This window comes from Rattus norvegicus, chromosome 1 (assembly GCF_036323735.1).
Source record: "Rattus norvegicus strain BN/NHsdMcwi chromosome 1, GRCr8, whole genome shotgun sequence".
Classification (NCBI taxonomy): domain Eukaryota; kingdom Metazoa; phylum Chordata; class Mammalia; order Rodentia; family Muridae; genus Rattus; species Rattus norvegicus.
Window position 1 is genome coordinate 115253466 of NC_086019.1, and position 22649 is coordinate 115276114.

The 22649-nt window shown below is 37.8% G+C and overlaps 1 long non-coding RNA gene across 3 annotated transcripts; it reads left to right on the top strand.

Annotated features, from left to right (window-relative positions):
* Positions 1-8025: 8025 nt before the first annotated feature.
* LOC108348964 (uncharacterized) lies at positions 8026-17641 on the top strand. 3 transcript variants are annotated; one of them, XR_005499096.2, is made up of 5 exons: positions 8037-8433; positions 9357-9527; positions 10283-10435; positions 13874-13992; positions 17536-17641. It is a non-coding gene; the product is annotated as an uncharacterized LOC108348964 (long non-coding RNA). The 3 variants fall into 3 exon arrangements; XR_005499097.2 differs by lacking the exons at positions 13874-13992; positions 17536-17641 and adding an exon at positions 9870-9917 and having other exon boundaries at positions 8026-8433; positions 10283-10422; XR_001836379.3 differs by lacking the exons at positions 13874-13992; positions 17536-17641 and having other exon boundaries at positions 8051-8724; positions 10283-10422.
* The last annotated feature ends 5008 nt before the right edge of the window (positions 17642-22649 follow it).

Consider the following 22649-nt stretch of genomic DNA (forward strand, 5'->3'; position numbering starts at 1 on the left):
CTCGCTTTCCTCCAGCTTTCCTTAATTCAACAGAGGGGTCAGCAGCTTCTGTTCATTGGTTGGTTGCACTTATCTGCATCTGACTCTTTCAGCTGTTTGTTGGGTCTTTTGGAGGGCAGTCATGATAGGTCCCTTTTTGTGAGTATCCCATAGCCTCAGTGATGGTGTCAGATCTTGGGCATCCCCTTGATCTGGATCCCACTTTGGGCCTATTGCTGGACCTTCTTTTCCTCAGGCTCTTCTAAATTTCCATCCCTGCATCTCTTTCAGACAGGAAGAATTATGGGTTAGAACTTTGACTGTGGGATAGAAACCCCATGCCTCAGTTGATGCCCTGACTTACTGCTGGAGGTGGGCTCAATGAGTTCCCTCTCCCCACTTTAGGGCATTTCATCTAGACCCTACCATTTGGGTCCTGAGACTCTCTCACTTCAGAGATCTCAGGTACATTTTGGAGGATCCTCCCTATCTCCTGTTTCCCAAGGTCTCCTGTTTCCACTCTCTCTGCTGGCCTTCAGGGCTGCAGTCCTTTCCCCCATCCAATACCAGATCATGTTCCCCTTTCCCCCACCCCAAACCCCTTTTTCTCCCCTGTCCCTCCCTTTCTACCTGCTTGTGGTTGTTTTCTTCTCCCTCCCAAGGGAGGCTGAGGCGTTCTTACTTGGGCCTTTGAGCTTGTTGAACTTTTCGAGTTCTGGGACTGTATCTTGAGTATTCTGTACTTTTTTTGGCCAATATCCACTTAGCCAAGTAGATGCATGTCCTTTTGGGTCTCTTTTACCTCACTCAGGATGATATTTTCTAGTGCCATCCATTTGCCTGGAAAACTAAGGATTTCCTCATTCTTAATAGCTGAGTAGTATTCCATTGTGTAAATGAACCACGTTTTCTGTATCCATTCTTCTATCATGAGACATGAGGGTTGTTTCCAGGTTCTGGCTATCACAAATAATACCACTATGAACACGGTGGAACATGTACCCCTGTGGTAGGATGGAGCATCTTTTGGGTTTATTCCCATGAGTGGTATTTCTATGACTTTAGGTAGGTCTATTTCCAATTTTCTGAGGAACCTCCAAATTGGTTTTCATAGTGGTTGTACCAGTTTGCAATCCTACCAGCAGTGGAGGAGTGTTCTTCTTTCTTCACAGCCTCGCCAACATTTGTTGTCACCTGAGATTTTTATCTTAGCCATTCTGACTTGTATGAGGTGGAATTTCAGGGTTGTTTTGATTTGCATTTCTCTGCTCACTGAGGACTTTGAACATTTTAAGTGTTTCTCAGCCATTTGAGATCCCTCTGTTGGGAATTTTCAGTTTAGTTCTATACACCATTTTTTGATTGGGTTGTTTAGTATTTTTTATGGATAGCTTCTTGAGTTCTTTATATATTTTGGATATTAGCCTTCTATCAAATGTGAGGTTAGTGAGAATTTTTTCCCAATCTATGGGATGCCGATTTGTTGAACTGACTATGTCCTTTGCCTTGCAGAAGTGTTCCAGTTTCATGAGGCCCCATTTATCAATTCTTGATCTTAGAGTATGAGCCATTAAAGTTCTGCTTAGGAAATTTCCCCCTGTGCCAATGAGTTCAAGGCTCTTTCCCACTTTCTCTTCTGTTAGATTGAGTGTATCTAGTTTTATGTTGAGGTCCTTGATCCACTTGGACTTGAGTTTTGTGCATGGTGACAAATATGGGTCTATTTTCATTTTTCAACATACAGTAGCCAGTTAGATCAGCATCATTTATTGAAGATGCTTTCTTTTTTCCGTTGTATATTTTTTGCTTCTTTGTCAAAGATCAAGCGTGTATAAGTGTGTGGTTGTATTTCAGGGTCTTCAATTCCACTGATCAACCTGTCTGTCTCTGAACCAATACCATGCAGGGGTTTTTTTTTTTTTTATCACCATTGCTCTGTAGTAGAGCTTGAGGTCAGAGATGGTAATTCCTGCAGCCATTCTTATATTGTTAAGAATTGTTTTTTGTTATTTTGGGATTTGCCTTTCCAAATAAATTTGAGAATTTCACTTTCTGTGTTTGACGGGGATTGCATTGAATCTGTAAATTGCCTTTGCTAGGATGGCCATTTTTGCTATATTAATTCTGCCAATGGGAAATCTCTCTATTTTCTGAGATCTTTGATTTCTTTCTTGAGAGACTTGAAGTTCTTATCATACAGATCTTTCACTTGTTTGGTTAGAGTTACCCCAAGATATTTTATATTATCTGTGGCTATTGTGAAGGGAGTTGTTTTCCTAATTTCTTTCTTAGCCTGTTTATCCTTTGAGTAGAGGAAGGCTACTGATTTATTTGAGTTAATTTTATATCCGGCCACTTTGCTGAAGTTGTTTATCAGCTGAAGAAATTCTCTGGCTAAATTTTTGGGATCCCTTAAGGATACTATCATATCATCTGCAAATAGTGATACCTTTAATTCTTCTTTGCCAATTATTATCCCCCTTGATCTTTTTTTGTTGTCTTATTCTTATAGCTAGCACTTCAAGTACTATATTTAATAGATATGGGGAGAGTGGGCATCCTTGTCACCAATTTTAGTGGGATTGCTTAAAGTATCTCTCCATTTAATTGGATATTGACTGTTGGTTTGCAGTAAATTGCTTTTATTATATTAAGGTATGGGCCTTTAATTCCTGATCTCTCTAATACTTTTAACATGAAGGGGTGTTAAATTTTGTCCAATGCTTTTTCTGTATCTAAAATGATTGTGTGATTTTTTGAGTTTGTTTACATAATAGATAATGTTAATGAATTTTTGTATATTGAGCCAACCTTGCATCCTTGGGATGAAACCTACTTGATTATGGTGAATGATGGTTTTGATATGTTCTTGGATTCAGTTTACAAGAATTTTAGTGAGTATTTTTACATTGATAATCATAAGCAAGATTGGTCTGAAGTTCTCCTTTTTGGTAGGAACCTTGTGTGATATGAGTATCAGAGTAATTGTGGCTTCATAGACTAAATTAGGTAGTGTTCCTTCTGTTTCTAGTTTATGAAATATTTTAAGTAAAATTGGTATCAGATTTTCTTTGAAAGTCTGATAGAATTCTGAACTAAATCCATCTGGCCCTGGGCTTTTTTTAGACCATTTAACTGCTCTCAATTTAACTTTGGTATGTGGTATTTGTCTAGAAAACCATCCATTTCATCTAGATGCTCCAGTTTTTTTTTCAGTATAGGTTTTGTTTTTTGTTTTTGGGTTTTTGGGTTTTTTTTATATCCACATTTTCTGTTGTTTTGTCTCCCCCTTTATTTCTGATTTTTTAATCTGGATACTGCCTCTGGTCCCATTAGTTGGGTTGACTAGGGGTTTATCTATCTTGTTGATTCTCTCAAAGAACCAGCTTTTGGTTTTGTTGCATCTTCATGTTGTTCTCTTTGTTTCTATTTAGTTGATTTCATCCCTGAGTCTGACTATTTCCTGCCCTCTACTCCTCTTGGGTGAGTCTGCTTCTTTTTCTTCTAGAGCTCTCAGGTGTGCTGTTAAGTTGCTAGTGTAAGATCTCTCTAGTTTACTTATCCAGTCTGATAGTCTATGCCTTTTTATAGGGGAATTGAGTTAGGAGATACTAATATCAATGGACTCGATTCCCCGGTAAAAAGACATAGACTATCAGACTGGATAAGTAAAGAGGACCCAACATTTTGCTGCATGCAGGAAACACACCTCAGTAATAAAGATAGGCACTCCCTCAGAGTAAAAGATTGGAAAACAATTTTCAAAAAAAAATAATCCAATGGAGTAGCCATTCTAATGTCGAATAAAATCAACTTTCAACCAAAATTTATCAAAAAAGATAAGGAAGGACACTTCATATTCATCAAAGGAAAACCCCATGAAGATGAACTCTCAGTCTTGCATATCTATGCTCCAAATGGAAGGGCATCTACATTCATAAAGAATCCTTACTAAAGCTCAAAGCACACATTGCACCTTATACAATATAGTGTGAGACTTCAACACCCCACTCTCATCTATGGACAGGTCATGGAAACAGAAACTATACAGAGACAGAGAAACTAACAGAAGTTATGAACCAAATGGATTTAACAGATATCTATAGAACATTTAATCCTAAAACAAAAACATATAATTTCTTCTCAGTACCTCATGGTATCTTCTCCAAAATTGACCGTATAATTGGTCACAAAGCAGACCCCAACAGATGCAAGAAGATTGAAATAATCCCATGCATCCTATCAGATCAACATAGACTGAGGCTAGTCTTCAATTTCCTTTAGTTTCTTTATATATTACGTTACATTGATGGATTTCAATATAGTGAACCATCCTTGCATTCCTGAGATGAAGTCTACTTGATCATGGTGAATGATGGATTTGATGTGTTCTTGGATTCAGTTTGCAAGAATTTTATTGAGTATTTTGCAGTAATATTCATAAGGGAAATTGGTCTGAACTTCTCTTTCTTTGTTGGGACTTTGTGTGGTTTAGGTATAAGAGTAATTGTGGTTTCATAGAAGGAATTTGGTAACACACCATCTGTTTTTATTCTGTGCAATAATTTGGACACTATTGGTATTAGGTCTTCTATGAAGGTCTGATAGAATTCTGCACTAAACCCATCTGATCCTGGACTCCTTTTGGTTGGGAAAATTTTAATGACTGTTTCTGTTTCTCTAGGAGTTATGGGGTTGTTTAGATTGTCTGTCTGTTCCTGATTTAACTTTGGTACCTCGTGTTTGTCTAGAAATTAGTCCATTTCCTGCAGATTTTCAAGTTTTGTTGAATATAGGATTTTGTTACAGGATCTGATGAATTTTTTTAATTTTCTCAGATTCTGTTGTTATGTCTCCCTTTTCATTTCTGATTTTGTTAATTTGGACTCACTCTCTGTGCCCCATGGTTAGTCTGGCTAAGGGTTTATCTATCTTGCTGTTTTTCTCAAAGAATCATCTTTTGCTTCTGTTAATAGTCCTTTCTGTTTCTACTTGGTTGATTTCATCCCAGACTTTGATTATTTCCTGCCTTCTACTCCTCTTGGGTGTATTTGCTTCTTTTTGTTCTAGAGCTTTGAGGTGTGCTGTCAAGCTGCTAATCTATGCTCTCTCCTGTTTCTTTCTGCAGGCACTCAGAGCTATGAGTTTTCCTTTTAGCACAGTTTTCATTGTGTCCCATAAGTTTGGGTATGTTGTACCTTCATTTTCATTAAATTCTAAGTCTTTCGTTTCTTTCTTTATTTCTTCCTTGACCAAGTTATCACTGAGTAGAACATTGTTTAATTTCCATGTATATGTGGGTGTTCCTTCCTTATTGTTGTTATTGAAGACCAGCCTTAGTCCGTTGTAATCTGATAGGATGCATGGGATTATTTCTATCTTTCCTTATCTGTTGAGACATGTTTTGTGACAGATTATATGGTCAATTTTCGAGAAAGTGCCATGAGGTGGTGAGAAAAATTTATATCCTTTTGTTTAGGATGAAATGTTCTATAAATATCCATTAAGTCCATTTGGTTCATAACTTCTGTTAGTTTCTCTGTGTTTCTGTTTAATTTCTGTTTCCATGACCTGCCCATTGATGAGAATGGGGTGTTGAAATATCCTACTTTTATTGTGTGAGGTGCAATGTGTGCTTTTAGCTTTAGTGAGGTTTCTTTTATGTATGTAGATGCCCTTGAATTTGGAGCATAGATATTTAGGATTGAGAGTTCATCTTGGTGGATTTTTCCTTTGATGAATATGAAGTGTCCTTCCTTCACTTTTTTGATGACTTTAGGTCAAAAGTCGATTTTATTCTATATTAGAATCACTACTCTAGCTTGCTTCTTCAGACCATTTGATTGGAAAGTTGTTTTCCAGATTTTACTCTGAAGTAGGGTCTGTCTTTGTCTCCGAGGTATGTTTCCTGTATGAAACAAAATGTTGGGTCCTCTTTATGTATCTAGTCTGTTAGTCTATGTCTTTTTATTGGGGAATCGAGTCCATTGATGTTGAGAGATATTAAAGAATAGTGATTGTTGCTTCCTGTTATTTTCCTATTTACAGGTGGGATTGTGTTTGTGTCCTTTTCTTCTTTTGGTTTTGTTGTAAGATTACTTTTTTGCTTTTTCTAAGTGTGGTTTTCCTCCTTTTGTTGGACTTTTCCATGTATTATCCTTTGTAGGGCTGGATTTGTGGAAAGATATTGTGTAAATTTGGTTTTGTCATGGAATATCTTGGTTTCACCATCCATGTTAATTGAGAGTTTTGCTGTATATAGTAGCCTGGTTTGGCATTTGTGTTCTCTTAGGGTCTGTATGACATCTGTCCAGGATCTTCTAGCTTTCATAGTCTCTGGCGAGAAGTCTGGTGTGATTCTGATAGGTCTCCCTTTATATGTTACTTGACCTTTTTCCCTTACTGCTTTTAATATTCTTTCTTTGTTTTGTGCATTTGATGTTTTGACTATCATGTGACAGGAGGAATTTCTTTTCTGTTCCAATCTATTTGGAGTTCTGTAGTCTTCTTGTATGTTTATGGCCATCTCTTTCTTTTGGTTAGGGAAGCTGCTGCTGCTGCTGTTGTTGTTTGGCTAGGTGCTTTTTCCATTTTGCATTATCTTTGACAGTTGTGTCGATGTTGTCTATGGTATCTTCTGCTCCTGAGATTCTCTCTTCTATCTTTTATATTCTTTTGGTGATGCTTGCATCTATGACTCCTGATCTCTTTCTCAGGTTTTCTATATCCAGGGTTGTCTCCCTTTCTGCTTTCTTTATTGTGTCTATTTCCATTTTTAACTCCTGGATGGTTTTGTTCATTTCCTTCTCCTGTTTGGTTGTGCTTTTCTGTAATTCTTTAAGGGATTTTTTGTTTCCTTTTTAAGGGCTTCTACTTGTTTACTTGTTTTGTCCTATATTTCCTTCAAGTAGTTATTTATGACCTTCTTAATTTCCTCCATCATCATGATAAAATGTGATTTTAAATCTAAATCTTGTTTTTCCAGTGTGTTTGGATATCCAGTGTTTCCTTTGGTGGGAGAACTGGGCTCTGATGATGCCAAGTAGTCTTGGTTTCTGTTGCTTGCATTACTGTGCTTGCCTCTCACCATCAGGTTGTCTCTGGAGTTAGCGTGTCTTGCTGTTTCTGATGCTGGTTTGACCCTCCTGCAGACCTGTTTTCCTGTTTTCTTTCAGCTAGGTATAAGAACAAAGTGTTATCCTCGGGTGTGTAGTACCTCCTAGCAGCTGGCTTTCAGCTCTCAGCAAGAGCAGCAACTGGAAGGGTCCAGCACCTACTCCTCCTAGATCCCTGTGCACAGGGGGCACAGATGGCACTAGGCGCTTTCCTCTTGAGTCGGGAATGTGGGCAGACTCTGCTTTCTCAGTAGTGTCTGCACTTCTGAGGGTCCATCTCCCCCCCCCCACCTGCGGTGGGATTTGAGTGCAGGGAGTAGTTTGACCAGTTCAGTTCAGATCTGTGCACAGATCTGGACCGCAGCTCTCCTGCAGCTTACTGCTCCTATATTCCTATGTCCAGAGGCACTATGCAGATTCCTCTTGGGCCAGGGATGTGGGCAAAGATGGGCAGAAGTAGCAGTCTGTTCTGCTCTACAGTCTCAGAATTGCCCACACTTCTGGGTATTCAGCTCTCTCTACCTCATGATTTGGGAGCAGGGAGCTGTGGGCCAGGATCAGAAAAGATCTGGGCACAATCTCGTTTTTTCTATTGAGGCCTGTGTTGTGTTTAGAATAAGGGGTATTCTTTTGTTTTAGGATGAAATGTTCTGTAAATATCTGTTTACTCCATTTGGTTCATAACTTCTGTTAGTTTCACTGTGTCTCTGTTCACTGTATAATCTGTCCATTGATGTGAATGGGCTGTTGAAGTCTCCAACTATTAATGTGTGACCAGCTCTCTCAGGCAGGTTTTGGGTTTGAACTGTGGGACAGCCTTAGATGTGGGCACAGATGGAGATTGGAAGGGTCCTATCCTAGGCCACCCTGTGGCTCCCACATCCAGCGGGCTCCTGGTAGATCTCTTTGTCCCGCGCTACGTCTCGCCAGCAGGAACGACGCGGCACACACAGGATCCTACTGCAGAAAAGCTTTAATGCGTCTTGAGAGGGAGAGCATAAGCTTACAATGCGGAGACGGAGAGTGAGGAATAACCGTCCCTTATATAGGAAACTATCCTCGCCTAGGACGTGTCACTCTCTGACTGGTCGCTGCCAATTATGCCAGATGACGTACCAAAACGTACGTGTCCCTTTGAGTAGGGAAGTTACCAGGCGCCTGCGTATTGCCCTTTTTACTAGGTGCGTTCTGCCGGATGCCGGTGCCATCTTGTAATGGAGTTTGTGAGGACAGCTCCTCGGACAGCTCCTCACATCTGTGAGGACAGCTCCTCAGACAGCTCCTAACATCTCTTTGAACAATCAATGGTGCAAAAGTGGAGTCCCACCTGTGGGCTTAGGTGTGAAAGCGCTCCTGGCAGACCGCTCTCCGTGGGCAGTTTTTGGGTCTGAAGGACTATGGAACAGCCTTAGTTCTTGGTGCAGATGGAGACCTGGAAAAGTCCTGTTTCCGGTTGCCCTGTGGTTCTTGCATCCAGCGAGTTCCTGTTTGGTCTCTCCTTGGACAATGAGTGGTGCAAAAGTGTGGATCCACCTGTGGGCTTAGGATTGAAAGCACTCCTGGCAGATCAGTTCTCTGCAGACAGGTTTTGTGTCGGAAGGCTGTGAGACAGCCTCAGCTCTGAGCTCAGGTGGAGACTGGAAGTCGAAATTGAGCATTGTTAAAGGTTTTGTTAGATCCTGCTGAAACCAACTTGTTTGAATAATAAGTTCTACTCTAAAAGATCCTTCTGATATTAAGTTTCCTGTGAATAAACACAAGTGTTGGAGGATAAGGAGATTGAAAGGCTATTAGAATCTCCCTGGTACCCTAGTTACCTTAAGATGAAGCCATTTGCTAAGTCTTCTCAATTATACTTTTTGCACAATGGATGCTTTAAATATTCCACAGATGTCTTGAAGAAGTTCCTTGACAATTGAAGCTTCAGCACAACTCTGGTTCTTGAATATCTTCTCTGTTCTCTTTCAAATTCATGGTCATTTTAAAAATTGACTGTTATTGTGATAGATGATAGATAGATAGATAGATAGATAGATAGATAGATAGATAGATAGATGGATGGATGGATAGATAGATAGATAGATAGATAGATAGATAGATAGATTCATTCCAAAATATAAATTGTCCAGTGTGTATAATGCTGCCTGAATATTTTTTTCTGGACTGACCATTTGGCACTGGACAACCAAAAGTTATGCTCATCTCTTCTGAAGGCCATCTCTCTCAGTTTTTCTCAGTTGCCTATATATTTTTTTGCATAAGGTTGAGAACTCTTGGACCTAATGAAGCTCATAATGATGAATAATTTATGGGAGATGACTCTAAGGATCATCAGCAGAAAGCTGTGGAAAGACACAAGGAATTCCATAAGAAAGAGGACTTGTCATTCTCAAAAAGAAAGTTGACAAGGAGATAATTGAATCTGGAAACAATGTTAGTAGTCTAACTTTCTTTCGCACAGGCCCCCCACTCATCTCCTCACATTATGCTGAATCACTTGGTGAAGTTGTTATAATCCTAGCACTTGGTTTGGAAATATCTAGAATGGGAATGATGATGATGTAACAGATCTGCGATTTGTATCATGTTCAAATACAAACACACTGAATGAGTAATGTTTGATAAAGAAAGCCGATGCAGCATGGGAGTACACTAAGTGCTTGGGATCTGTGTTTGAGTGCCAAAGTGTCTTCAGCTTCCCTCTATAGCCTTTTGTTTAATGGAATATGCTAAATAGTCCATGAAAAACTCTTATACCAATCCATTCACTCTTAGAAACAAGTTGAACCAACATCAAGTTGAGAACATCTACTCAGTGTTAAGGTTAGCAGAATTCACTGTTACATTCTGCAAAGTAGCTAAACTTAAAATGATCTAGAACAAACTGGCATTTGAGTAATAAAAACAGACATTAATTTTATTATGCCAAACTACTCTCTAAGACTTGGGTAATCCATAAATATAATCTTGTTCTTAGCACAAGAGATGTGAAGCCCCTGATGAGAATAGGAAAGTAGTATTTTAAAACTGTGTATTATACATGGGTAAATCCTGTATGCTATATACTTTTTATGCTTGTGTGCACTCAAGCACAATTTTGGCAAGAAATGTCCATGCAAAGAGCACCCTATAAATCTATATGTAAATTTGAGAAGATTTTTAAAAATGTTTTCTTTTCTTCTTTTCAGATAAATTCCTGCTATGCAGTCCAGGCCGGCTTTGGATTTAGGATAATCCTTCAGCTCGATCTCCAAAGTGTTGGGATTGCAAGTACTGCAGTCCTGGGGAAAATTTTGACAGGATTCAATACATACTATCTCTGAGGATACCTTGAATCTTTGGTGTGTATTTGTGGTATGTATGTGTGCTGGCTAGTGTTTTGTTGACTCAACGCTGGCTAGAGTTATTTTGAGAGAGGGAACTCACATGAGAAAAATCCTCTTACCAGGTTGGCTTATTAGATATTTTATTGATCTGATTAATGATTGATGTGGGAGGTCTCAGCTCATCATGTGTGATACCAGCCCTGGTCAGGTGGACCTGAGTTGTCTAAGAATGCAGAAACACTCCTCCAATGTCTCTGCTTTAGTTCCTGCCTACAGGTTCCTACCGTGAGGTCCTGCCCTGACTTCTCTGGATGATGGACTACAAGCTGTAAAAGAAAATAAACCTTTTCCTTCTCAAGTTTGCTTTGGTTCTGGTATTTCATCACAGGAACAAAAAAAAACTAACAAAGAAAGAAATAGGTGCCAGAGAATAGACGGTTACTGTTTCAAACTTGATAATGTTTTAAATAGAACTGTAAAAGGACTTAAAACTTTGGGCAAGGAAACCCATTAAATTTCAGAACTTAATGAGGTGTTTTAGAAGCTGAAAACAGTACAGATGATGGAGCCCAAGAGTCAAACATAAAATTCAAAATTACAAACAAAATAAATCCTTAAAGCTACATTCTAAGACTTGTACAAATTCTAGTTCTAAGAAATCTGGTAATAATATAAGGATCAAAACATATATCCACTTCAAAGGAAACGTGTGTCAATGAACAAATTGCTAAAATGTCACAAGGTTTAGGAAACTCAGAGACACAAATAAATTTATATTTATAATAGAGCCTCATGCTTTGACAGTGAAATACAATACCAAAGCTCATAAAAGGCAAATTGTGAAATTTGGATAGGTATTGTTGAAATACGTTGGATAAAATTTGTTGAAATAATATTAAACAATAATATTAATGAACTAAATTTTTCCTAGGTTTGGTTGAAAGAAAAATAAAAAAGGAGGCAAGAATTTTTAAGAAGTATGAACAGAAATAAAAATCTGTGTCTTTATAGCAAGAAAAGAACTTTATTTACTCTGGTGACATTTTACATTGCTCCAGAATATACTATCAGTTATTCACAATATGGCAAAACATCTGGAAAATTTCACCTGATTTTACTAGGAAAACTAAATAAATGAAAAAGTACAATGGGATCCTTGTTACACAAGAAAGACTTCCTTTTTATTTATTATTATTATTTAACTTATTTACTTTATATACCACTCACTACCCCCTCCTGGTCTTCCTCTCCCACAATCCTTCCCACAACCCTTCCCGTTTTTCTATGAGTGGGTGGGAGCCTCCCTTGGGTATCCATCTACCCTGCCGTATTAAGTGTCTATGTGGCTAGGCATATCCTCTCCCACTAAGGTCAAGCAAAGCAACCCAGCTAGAAGAACATATTCCACGTGCAGGTAACAGCTTTTGGAATAGCTCCTGCTCCAGTTGTTTGGGACCCACATTCAGACCAAGCTGCACATCTGCTACATATGTTCAGGGAGGCCTAGGTCAAGCCCATGTAAAAACCTTAAAAGAGCAATTTTTAACTCGGTAAGGAAAAAGATAAAAGCCCACTATACCCTAACCAAGCCTGAACAATAAAAGAACTTTAGGAAGAATCACGAAGCCTGACCTCAAGCTGTACTACAGAGCAATAGTCATAAAAACTGCATGCTATTGGTAGAGAAACAGACAAGTCAATCAATGGAACTAAATTGAAGACCTGGGAACAAACCCACACACCAATGGACACATGGTTTTTGACAAAGAAGCCAAAACAGTACAGTGGAAAAAAGAAAAGTATATTCAATAAATGGTGCTGGTCTAACTGAATGTCTACATGTAGAAGAATGAAAATAGATCCATATTTATCACCCTGCACAAAACTCAAGTCCAAGTGGATCAAGGACTTCAACAAAAAGCCTAATACACTAAATCTTATAGAAGAGAAAATGGGAAATAGCCCTGAATGCATTGCTACAGAAGACAATTTACTGAACAGAACAATAATGGCTTAGGCTTTAAGATCAACAAATAATAAATGGGATCTCATGAAACTGCAAAGCTTCTGCCAATAGAACAAAACAGCAGCCTACAGATTGGGAAAGGATCTTCACCAAGCCTACAGCTAACAGAGGCCTAATATCCAACATTTATAAAAGATTTTGTTTTTAATCACACATTGTATGCATGTGTTTTCATCTTCACATATATGCATGTGTGTGTGTGTGTGTGTGTGTGTGTGTGTGTGTGTGTGTGTGTGTGCGCGCACGCAGTGACCATTGCTTGAATGGAAACAAACTGAAGTCCTCTGAAAATGCAGCAAATACTCACAAGAATGAGTTATTGCTATAGCCCCACACATAAAGCTTTTAACAGCTTTGTTTTCCTTTAATTATTTTAAAATGTAACTATATTTTTGTGATAAATTCCATTACAGTAATAACACTGAAAATCTTTGATTAATGATAATAAATATGAGACTGGATACTAATTATTTATTTATTAATTTATTTACTAAGTTAAGAATAATGTTTTTTGTAAATCTATATACTGTCAGCTCGATATTATTTAAGCAGGTAGTGTTGTGATATGCCCAATTTTCTTATGATTATTTTTATATTATGGGCTTGAGAAAAACAAAATGATAAATTTTTATATTTAGAAATATTTTTCTTTTCTCATATGTTCAAAAGATAAAATTCTGTTTTGAATAGTGGGAGCCAATCAAAAGATCCCCTAGTTAGGAAGCTGTTGATCACATTACCCACGGCTGCAATTCTGGGGAAATTACTATCTTTTCTTAATGCTTTCATATCATGTTTATTTTATATGGATCGTCTGCAGGGAACAAGGGTGCTTTTAAAATCATAATTACTTGCATCACCTTCTCAGACAACTAGATTATCTGTTAAAACTGCAGTATTCTGGGAATAAAAGCTCATTAACAACCAAGCTCATTGAATAAATAACTTCTGTTTACTAAGATTTAGAGTAATTGTTCAGTTATGAAATGTAAGACCTACCTAAAGGAATCAACTTTATTCTCTTTTCTCAAGAAAGAGGAATTTGGAGAAATAGTATATTTTAACTTAAAGTGAACTCGTCTTTAGTAGTAGTTAGCCAGGTGTTAAATCCTAGCTTTTAAATATAACATGTGATTGGCAATGTGAAAGCTTATGCTTAGACTTAGGCTAAGATTTAACACGAAACACTGTAATATGTGCTTTACAGAAAGGTAGGATAATATTACATGAAAAACATTTAAAACATCTAGCACTGTTCTTCTATTATTTTACAACAAGTCCCTTGAGAGGCACCCAGGTTGTACACAGAATTTGAAGGAAGGTGGAAACATTCTTGCACAGAATCTGTGCATCTGCTGAAAATGACTTCTTGCCAGATGCAGGCACCTGCACTCAAGTTTAATTATGAGCTTCTGTTTTGTTGTCAGGACTGTGGGAGATCACCTGACTCTGCCTTCTTCAATCATCACCCAGCTATATGGCACATGTTATCAGAGAGATAGCAGTGTTGCAGGAGTGGGGATGGCAAGGCTGATTGAGCCCTCAGGTAGATGTATCACATTGCTATTCTTACTCCCATCTACCAGTCAAACTGAACCATAGCCTGATCAGATTTGAAATGTAGAAAACTATCCTTGTTTCTTGGGAGACTTTCAGTCATTATTTTTACCAGCTAGCTAATGACCTAAATAATTTAAATTACTGAATCACAGAAAGATGATATAGACCTCAAATCATCATTGTTCTTTGAGAAGTACTTAGTTTGTCTAGGCAAGCAATGAATGAGAGTGAACACCAAAACCTAGTTATTATCATTGCTAATATTAATAAGAATTAACATATTAATAAAGTGGAATTAGGACTAAGACACGGAATGCTTTAATGTAACAGTTACTGGGTTAATCATTCAAGTCATCATTAGGTACACAGACACACATATTTGTAATACACCACTGAGGGACAGTGGTGGGCTTCTGGAAAGAGGGTGCGCTAACATGTGTTAGGGTATGAGATCTGGTGGTTGGTTTCAAATGAGCAACACTTGCAAAAGGATCCTGGGGGTAATGAGGAAGATGTGCATTGCAATTTGTAGAGGATCTATTGTGAGCTTTGTATCTGCTAAAGAGAGGCTCAGTGGTTAAGGTCATATGAAATTCATAGGCAAATGGAGGAACTAGAAAATATCATCCTGAGTGAGGTAACCCAGATACAAACACACACACACACACACACACACACACACAAACATACACACAAACACACACACAAATACACACACAAACACACACAAAGAAAAAGAAAAAACACACATGGTATGCACTCACTGATAAGTGGATATTAGCCCAAAAGCTTGGATTATCCACGATACAATCCACAGATCACATGACAATCAAGAAGAAGGATGAGGAAAGTGCATATGCTTCAGTCCTTCCTAGAAGGGGGAACAAAAATATTTATAGGAGGAAATATAAAGACAGTGTTTGGAGCAAAGACTGAAGGAAAGGTCATTCAGAGACTGCCCCACCTAGAGATCCAGCCCATATACATACAGCCACCAAACCCAGACAATATTGCTGATGCCAAGTGCATGCTGACAGGAGCCAGATACAGCTGTCTCCTGAAAGGCTCTGCCAGAGCATGACAAATACAGAGGTGAATGCTAGCAGCAAACCATTGAACTGACCACTGGAGGAGTTAGAGAAAGGATTGAAGGAGCTGAAGGAGCTTGCAACCCCATAAGAACAACAATACCAACCAACCAGAGCCCAAAGACTACACACACGTAGACTCATGGCTCCAGCTGCATATGTAGCAAAGAATGGCCTTGTGGGGCACTAGTGGGAGGAAAAGCCCTTAGTCCTGTCAAGGCTGGACCCCTTGGTGTAAGGGAATGTCAGGGTGAGGAGGTGGGAAGGGGTGGGTGGATGGGTGAGGGAACACCCTTATAGAAGAAGGTGAGGGGGGATGGGATAGGCAGTTTATGGACAGGAAACAGGGAAAGGGGAAAACATTCGAAATGTAAATAAAAATATATCCAAGAAAAAAAAAAGGAAAATGATGGAAGTTCAGTTCCCAATACCCATGTCTGGCAGATGTCAGGAGCCTGCCTTAAACTCTAGATTACCCAGTGTCTTCTTCTGACCTCTACAGACAATTACCTGACACACATACATAGAAACACTCACACACAATATAGTTTCAAATTATAATCTATAATTGTGAACAATATATTAAAATAAGATTCAAATGAAGCAGTAGGAAAAATCTAATCACAATCAGCTGTGTTAAGAGTGCACATGAGTTAATAGCAGATCTTGAATTGAGAATGCGAACACTGATGTCTCTATAGTGTACACATGTTGTCAGGGTAGCCACTGCTGTTTCCTAATGTTTGTCTTCGTTTGATGTGGAAGACCATCACTAGCCAACTTACCATGCACCCTCTCCAGACATACCTCCCAACCTGCGTTTTCCTTTTATCTGTTGGGAGTCTTCAGACACCATCCTTCAGGTTAGTGTCTACTGAAAGAGTTCTCGGTCACACTATTTGCTTCATTATGATCTTATGATTTTACTTCTTTGCCCAACCTCCTCCAGAGGACAGGAGCTCCATCAAGATGGTGCCAATCCTCATCTCTGTGTGGAATGAGCTGGGCCACAGAGGATTTTATACGGCTTGTGTATGGGGCAAAAATGTTTTTCACAAATTTTATTATATGTCTGCTATACTCACTTTTCATTTTTACACAGCAAGGAAGACCACTGTGATAACCACAGAAGTATGGGGGAGCAGCTTGCTTCTAGACATTTGGTGGGAATTTGGCCAGGACAAAAGAATTAAGTTCAAAGTGGGAATCTGACTTTGGGCCTGGACCCAGGAATAGGACCAGATTAAGAACATTTAGATTTAAGTTCATGCAAAGCTCAGAGCAGGCTCAGCTGAGACATGTGTGGCATCCCTTTTGCCTTGGTCATCCGATTAGCCCCTTAGAAAGTTGGTTACAGGACTTTGTTTATTGCCTTGCTTGTTCCTTGACCCAGAACTGATGGTATCATTCTGCATGCATTTAAACGGGTATAAAAGCAGACTGGAAAAAAAAATGAACCTGCTTCAGCCTCAGCACTGGCTGGAGTCATGTTATAATGTTCTCTAATTGTCGTTTTCTTTTTAATCCTCAATCCTGCCCTGGAGAACCTGAACAACATGTTGACAGACTGAGCTGGCTTGGTCACAGAAGGATAGTAGTAATAAGAAAAGAAGCTGATATCATGGCCAAGAAATTGTTTTATAGGAAAAAGTAAAATGTTTAAACAAGCACATGCACACACACACACACACACACACACACACACACACACACACAAATACACTTATGCATTGACATGTTTTTCTAAATGGATCATAGCCCATGATGGTCTAAAGCCTGACTCTCAAATGACAGTGTAATGAAAATGGGCACCCAGGAGATAATTGCATATCTAATTCACTTTTGTAATTTTTTATTTTATGAAATTAAAATATAATTACATCATTTTCTTCTTCCCTTTTCTTCCTCCTACCCAGTCCATGTACTCTCTCCATAATCTATAGCCTTTCCCTTTCATTGTTGTCACATACACATTTGCATTTATAATACATTTTAATTAATAAGCATTATTTATTGCAATAGCATAGAAACACATATGTAAATATATGTACAGTAGACACTACATGGTTGTGCATCTCAGGTTGTATCAACCACTTTTCTGGCACATAAGACAGGATGGGTGGCTCATGAACAAGCTTACTGAATTTCTGTGGGAATTAATGAATGTGAAGTTTATTTACTTCCCATAGAACTCTGTGAATATTGTCACCAACTAAGGCTAGAAATTAGCAATGCAGCTTTTTTTTTAAAAAAAATCAGATGTCAAACATTTTACATTTTTGCAATAAGTTGAGCTTGTAATTAAAATGCTATTGCTTAATCATTTATTCAGTTGTCCCTAACACATTTAGGAAAGTAAAACTCTAAAAGCCCTTTAGTCTTTTTAGACTTTTTAATGTCACACTTAGAGGAAATAATTGTGGTTTCTTGCTGTTTTTCAGAAGCTGGCATGAGACGGACTAGGTGGAATTGGGAATGATAATGGTGAATAGATTTGATCAATCAACTATGAATTAAAGTAAAAAATAAAATAAAATGGTATTAAAATAATTTTGTTCAGTCCCATTCATAAAATCAGAGAATATTGCTATCTCTGTATTTTTTCATTAATTTGATGTTGCTAATATGGAGATCTAAGACAGTGCCCTCAGTAACAATTACTTGCTCTATATACCTATATAGTTGTTTAATGCGAAGATTTAGAGTTTAACATTCCTTGGAAGGGATTTCTCTTTTTTGGTGGCTTTGGTGATTCATAAATGTAATTGAGTATGAATAACTCTATATATGAAAAAATGATATAGGACATAAAGTTATAAAGATTAATTAACTGAATCAGTGGACACAAATTTTCTAATTAGTGGGAAATTACACACAAACCTCAATAAATTGTTCTGGGATATTCCTTTTTTCTGAGATTTAGGAAAAATAATACTAAAGGATGAGAAATTACTCTTACCATTACTTTCACTCTGCATATGAGGGTAATGCCATTTCAGTGCCTAAAAAATTGTAAGAAATAATCATTTCAGAATAAAAGTTGATCCCCTAAATGTGTTAATTTGACCCTGTGAAGCAATACTATTCAGTACTTTACTTCTAAAATCTTTCCCTTTTATGGTAAAATAATGGCCAACATGAAATTCATAACAGTTGCATTAATTTACATTCATCTAGAAGTATTTAAATACCTCAAAATCCACCTTTATTAGCATGTATGTGTGTTGCTTGAAGTTATAGCTAAACATATCTTACTATGTAAAATAGAGTAAGCCATGAAAAGGACAGTCAAGTAATATACATTTTATAGCCACATTTTGAAAAATTGTCTTTGCTCAAGATGTTACATATTCTGACAATGTTCCTCTCTTAGCAAATTCTGAGTAAGCAAAAAGTACTAGGGAAGTAAAAGTTAGAGAAAGAGAATAAGAAAGATCTAGTCGGGAGTACATTCTGCAAACACATGGACAGTTTGACACTTGTAAGAGAAAATCTTTAAAAAGAAAAAATTTTAAAGTTGACACAGGTTTTCAAAAACCTAGTTATCTGTCTCTAATTTCTGTTGGAACTAAGGTTGAGACAGCATACTGAGTTCTGAACTAGGTATCAGTTACATAATGGATGTTCTCAAACTTTGTTTTCCTGGATAGCCAGGAACTTGAGACTGGATAGCACCAAGACCTAGGTTAGAATCAAAAATAACTGGAAAAAAACAATGAAATTATCCCTAATGTTTTTTCTACTACATTCATAGACTGTTGCCTAAATCCAGTCATTATCAGAGAGACTTCCTCTGGCAGCAAATGGGACCAGGTACAAAGACCCACAGTCAGACATTATACAGAGAGTATACATTGAAGGTTTCCATCAAATCCCTCTCCTCAGAGATTAGAAAACCAATGAAAGAGTGGGAAGAAGGATGCTAGGAGTCATAAGGGACAAAGGACACTAGTAGAACATGGCTCACCTAATCAACTAAGCAGGGCTCAAATGGGCTCACAGAGACTGCAGCAGCAAATACAGGGTCTGTCTGCATAGATCTGCAACAGATCCTGGGTGCCTATGTTGTGGCCGTTTGCTTGGTGTTTTTATGGGACTCCTAACAGTGTGCCAGGAGTGTCTCTGACTCTCTTGTCTGCTGTGGGGACTCTTTGCTCCCACTGGTTTGCCTCATCCAGCCCGGATGTGAAGGCTGTTGCTTTCACTTACTTTACCTTGTCTTGTTCTGTTCGTCTGTCATCTCTTGGACACTTGCTCTTTTCAGATAAGGAAATGAAGGGGCAGTGGGTCTGGAAGAGAGGGAAAGTAGAAGAGAGATGGGAAGAGTGAGGGGGTGGAACTGTGGTTGGGATGTATAGTATGAGAGAGAATGTATTATATTTTTTAAATATAATAGGATAAAATAATTTCAAAGCTAATTTACTGCACAAAATTTTATTGATAGGGAAAGTTTCAAATAATAAAATTAGCAGTTCCTTGCAATAGTTTCATCCAAATTTTCTAATTAAAAAGAAACTTCATCTTAGTAAAAAAAAAATTAAAGGAAACATTGAAAGTCCCTGCATACCTATCTACAGATTTCCTTATTTTTTAAAACTTTATGATATGTTCATTGTAGTTGATTAACCAATACCACCACAGTATTCACTACTGAAGCCTTTATTTCACTTAAATGCCTATTTACCACAGATTGTTCTACTAAGAAGTTCATTACATTTTGTCATTGTACCCTGTAAGACACCTGATGGCTGTGATCCTATCACAAAACTTTCTGTTTGCAGTGATACCTCGCTCTAACCACCTGATGTGAGTGGGATTAAACTATTGAACATTACCATTGAACAGTTTCCACAGAGAACACTGACTGCGAATTTTATATTCGCTGTAACAAATACTTTACAAATACTAGCATGTGATTTATAATGCTGAGATTCCTGTGTTTAAAATATACAGCACATGCCTTGTTGGTAACCATCATCCAGCACTCACAATAATGAGCATAGCTGTCTATTATTTCTCCAGAAATCGTTTGGAAAGACTGGAAGTCATTTTTCTGGCAAGACCATCTTGGCTGTCAGAGATTCCTAGATGGCAGATGGGTCTGTTCGGGAAGAATGCAAATCAAATTAGCACAGTCAGACGAAGGCTTTTGCTGACACTGGCAACTTGCATTTAATAATAGTCCTGAAGCCAGAAATAATTCCACAGACAAAATTAATGTTAAAAGACAGTAATTCTAGGTCCAGAATCTCATTTCACCGACTCACTTCACAGTCCCAGCGCTTGGCTCACAGTTCTGAAGGAATTGGCAGAGCTGACTCTATAATAAAATGATGATTCTCCAGTTGAGTGTTCCCTTTCATTGCCAGCATTCTAGCACACGGGCACAGTGCTACCTTCCTGTATTCCTAGGCACTGAATCTGTTTCCCTTTGATAAGACAAAAGCTCTGTGCATAAAACGATGACAGCAATGGTAAGAACCAGCAACCCTGACCTCTTCAGCTTAGATTTTCTTCTTCTCCTTGAGGAAAGAAACAACTGTGGCATCATTGCGCGATCACAGACTCACTTATAAAGTCCTGATCCAACAAACTTGGGACTGGGTTGTATTTTAAAGGATATTTCAATGGGAAAATGTGCTATACATCAAGACTGTAAGATGTAATCCAAGTGAAAATATTTCCCAGTTTATAACTGGGTAGGTCTCGGCATTAAACATTGACGTGAGAATTATGGAATTTTTGAAACATGAATACATCCTGAAAACTGCACAAATGTATTAGGATGAAAGTTTTTATTGCTGTGATTCCATTATAAAATGAGCGAGAGCCAGGATGCTCCCAATACATCAAGAATTATAACATAGAAAATCAACTTAAGTAGAACTTTCTTATACATGTGCTTAACATATTTGTTGTAGAAGAAAAAGTCACACAAACATCTTGTGTCAGTTTCTTCAGTGTATTCCATTCGCTCTAATTTTTTTAATTGGTTATAGTAATATGTTTTCATTTTATATACGTTCTCTTATATTTTTGGTTGAGCCTAGCTTTTAACAGCTGAGCTCTCTCTTTAGTCCTACACAACTGGAAAAATCCAGGCCTGTGACATGTGCATTGTGAATGGATTTCAATTATCAGGATATTTGAATATAGAATTAGCTGCAAAAGCGAGATTATGTCCTGTCAAACTGACCTGCCACTGTCTCAGCAAGTCTGTGACTATATATGCTGATGAGAATTTGGATTCATCCCCTGTGTATTTATGTCCACTCTAATGAATGAGTACTCAGCCTAGGCTCTTTGTGTAATTTCTGTTTCTAGTTCACTTTATATTTTGTTTGATTTTTTTTCTACTTTTCATTATGCCATTGTTAGTTGAAATACTCCAAGCTTTATCTTGTCCCTGCTGCAAGATGTATGACAGGCTTCAGGCACTGTGTCCACACACTTATTCCTTTAAATATTTGGAAGCCATTTCAAGTCTGTTTGGCTTAGCACCCTAGTGTCACTCAGTGCCATTACTACTGACATGTCCTAGCAATCAAATCAATAAACTGTCTGATTATATTGCAGATTATCTATGCCACCTAAGAGAGAATGAGAATTAGCAGCAGCTAGGCCCTATGCTCAGGTCCTTGTGTACTTTAAGGTAATTTTTGTGCACCTGTCTCTCATTCATCTACAAATTCAGCATCCTTATCTTCTAACTGACATTTAATGAATATATACATGAGCATTTTGGATTCCAGTGTTGTCCTAGATATTTTATTTTGTCTTCCTTTAAATAAGGTTTGAGCCTAAAGGACAGGTTCTTTGTTGAATAAATTGGAATTTGCGGAAACATTTTGCATTGCAATTCTTTTTATTTTGAACAAGCCTCGAAGTTGTCAAAATTCCTTCTCTTCCCCTATTGTCAGTCTGATCCGTGGAAGTCCCATGGGAGATAGAGGTCTGGTAGCCCCAACTCCTCTCAGGAAAGAGAAGTACATAAATGCCAGAATCATTTCTAAAACCACAGTGTTGCTCAGGGATGGTTAAATTATACAATTAGTCCTGTAACAATGCTTTGCCTCTTATTTGTGTACATTTCCACATCTGTAACATTGCAAACATAAGTCTTGATCTTTTAAAATGTGACTAAGTAAAAAACATCTGGAAATATTTATTTTGGTAATACCAAAATTATATATACTATCCCCTTGAGAGCAGAGCCCATAGGAAAAGGCAAAGACAGCAGTTGGTGATGGAATCATCCTGGAATACAAAGGTACAGAATAGATCCAAACATCTACCTTACTCTTCTTTCTCTTTCTGTGTCTCCTTTTATCTCTATCTTTCCAGCTCTTTCTCCCCTTTAATATCTCCCCCTCCTCACACACACATATACGCACACTTGCATAAACCCATACATTTAGATTAAATGCAATTTTTAACAATCTATTGTCAATAGTCAAATAACTCTATGTGAGGGGAGAAACACAACAAAGATATTGGCAAAAAGGAGTTCATGATCATTTTCTTGTGATATTATAGTATTACTAAACAAATAAAA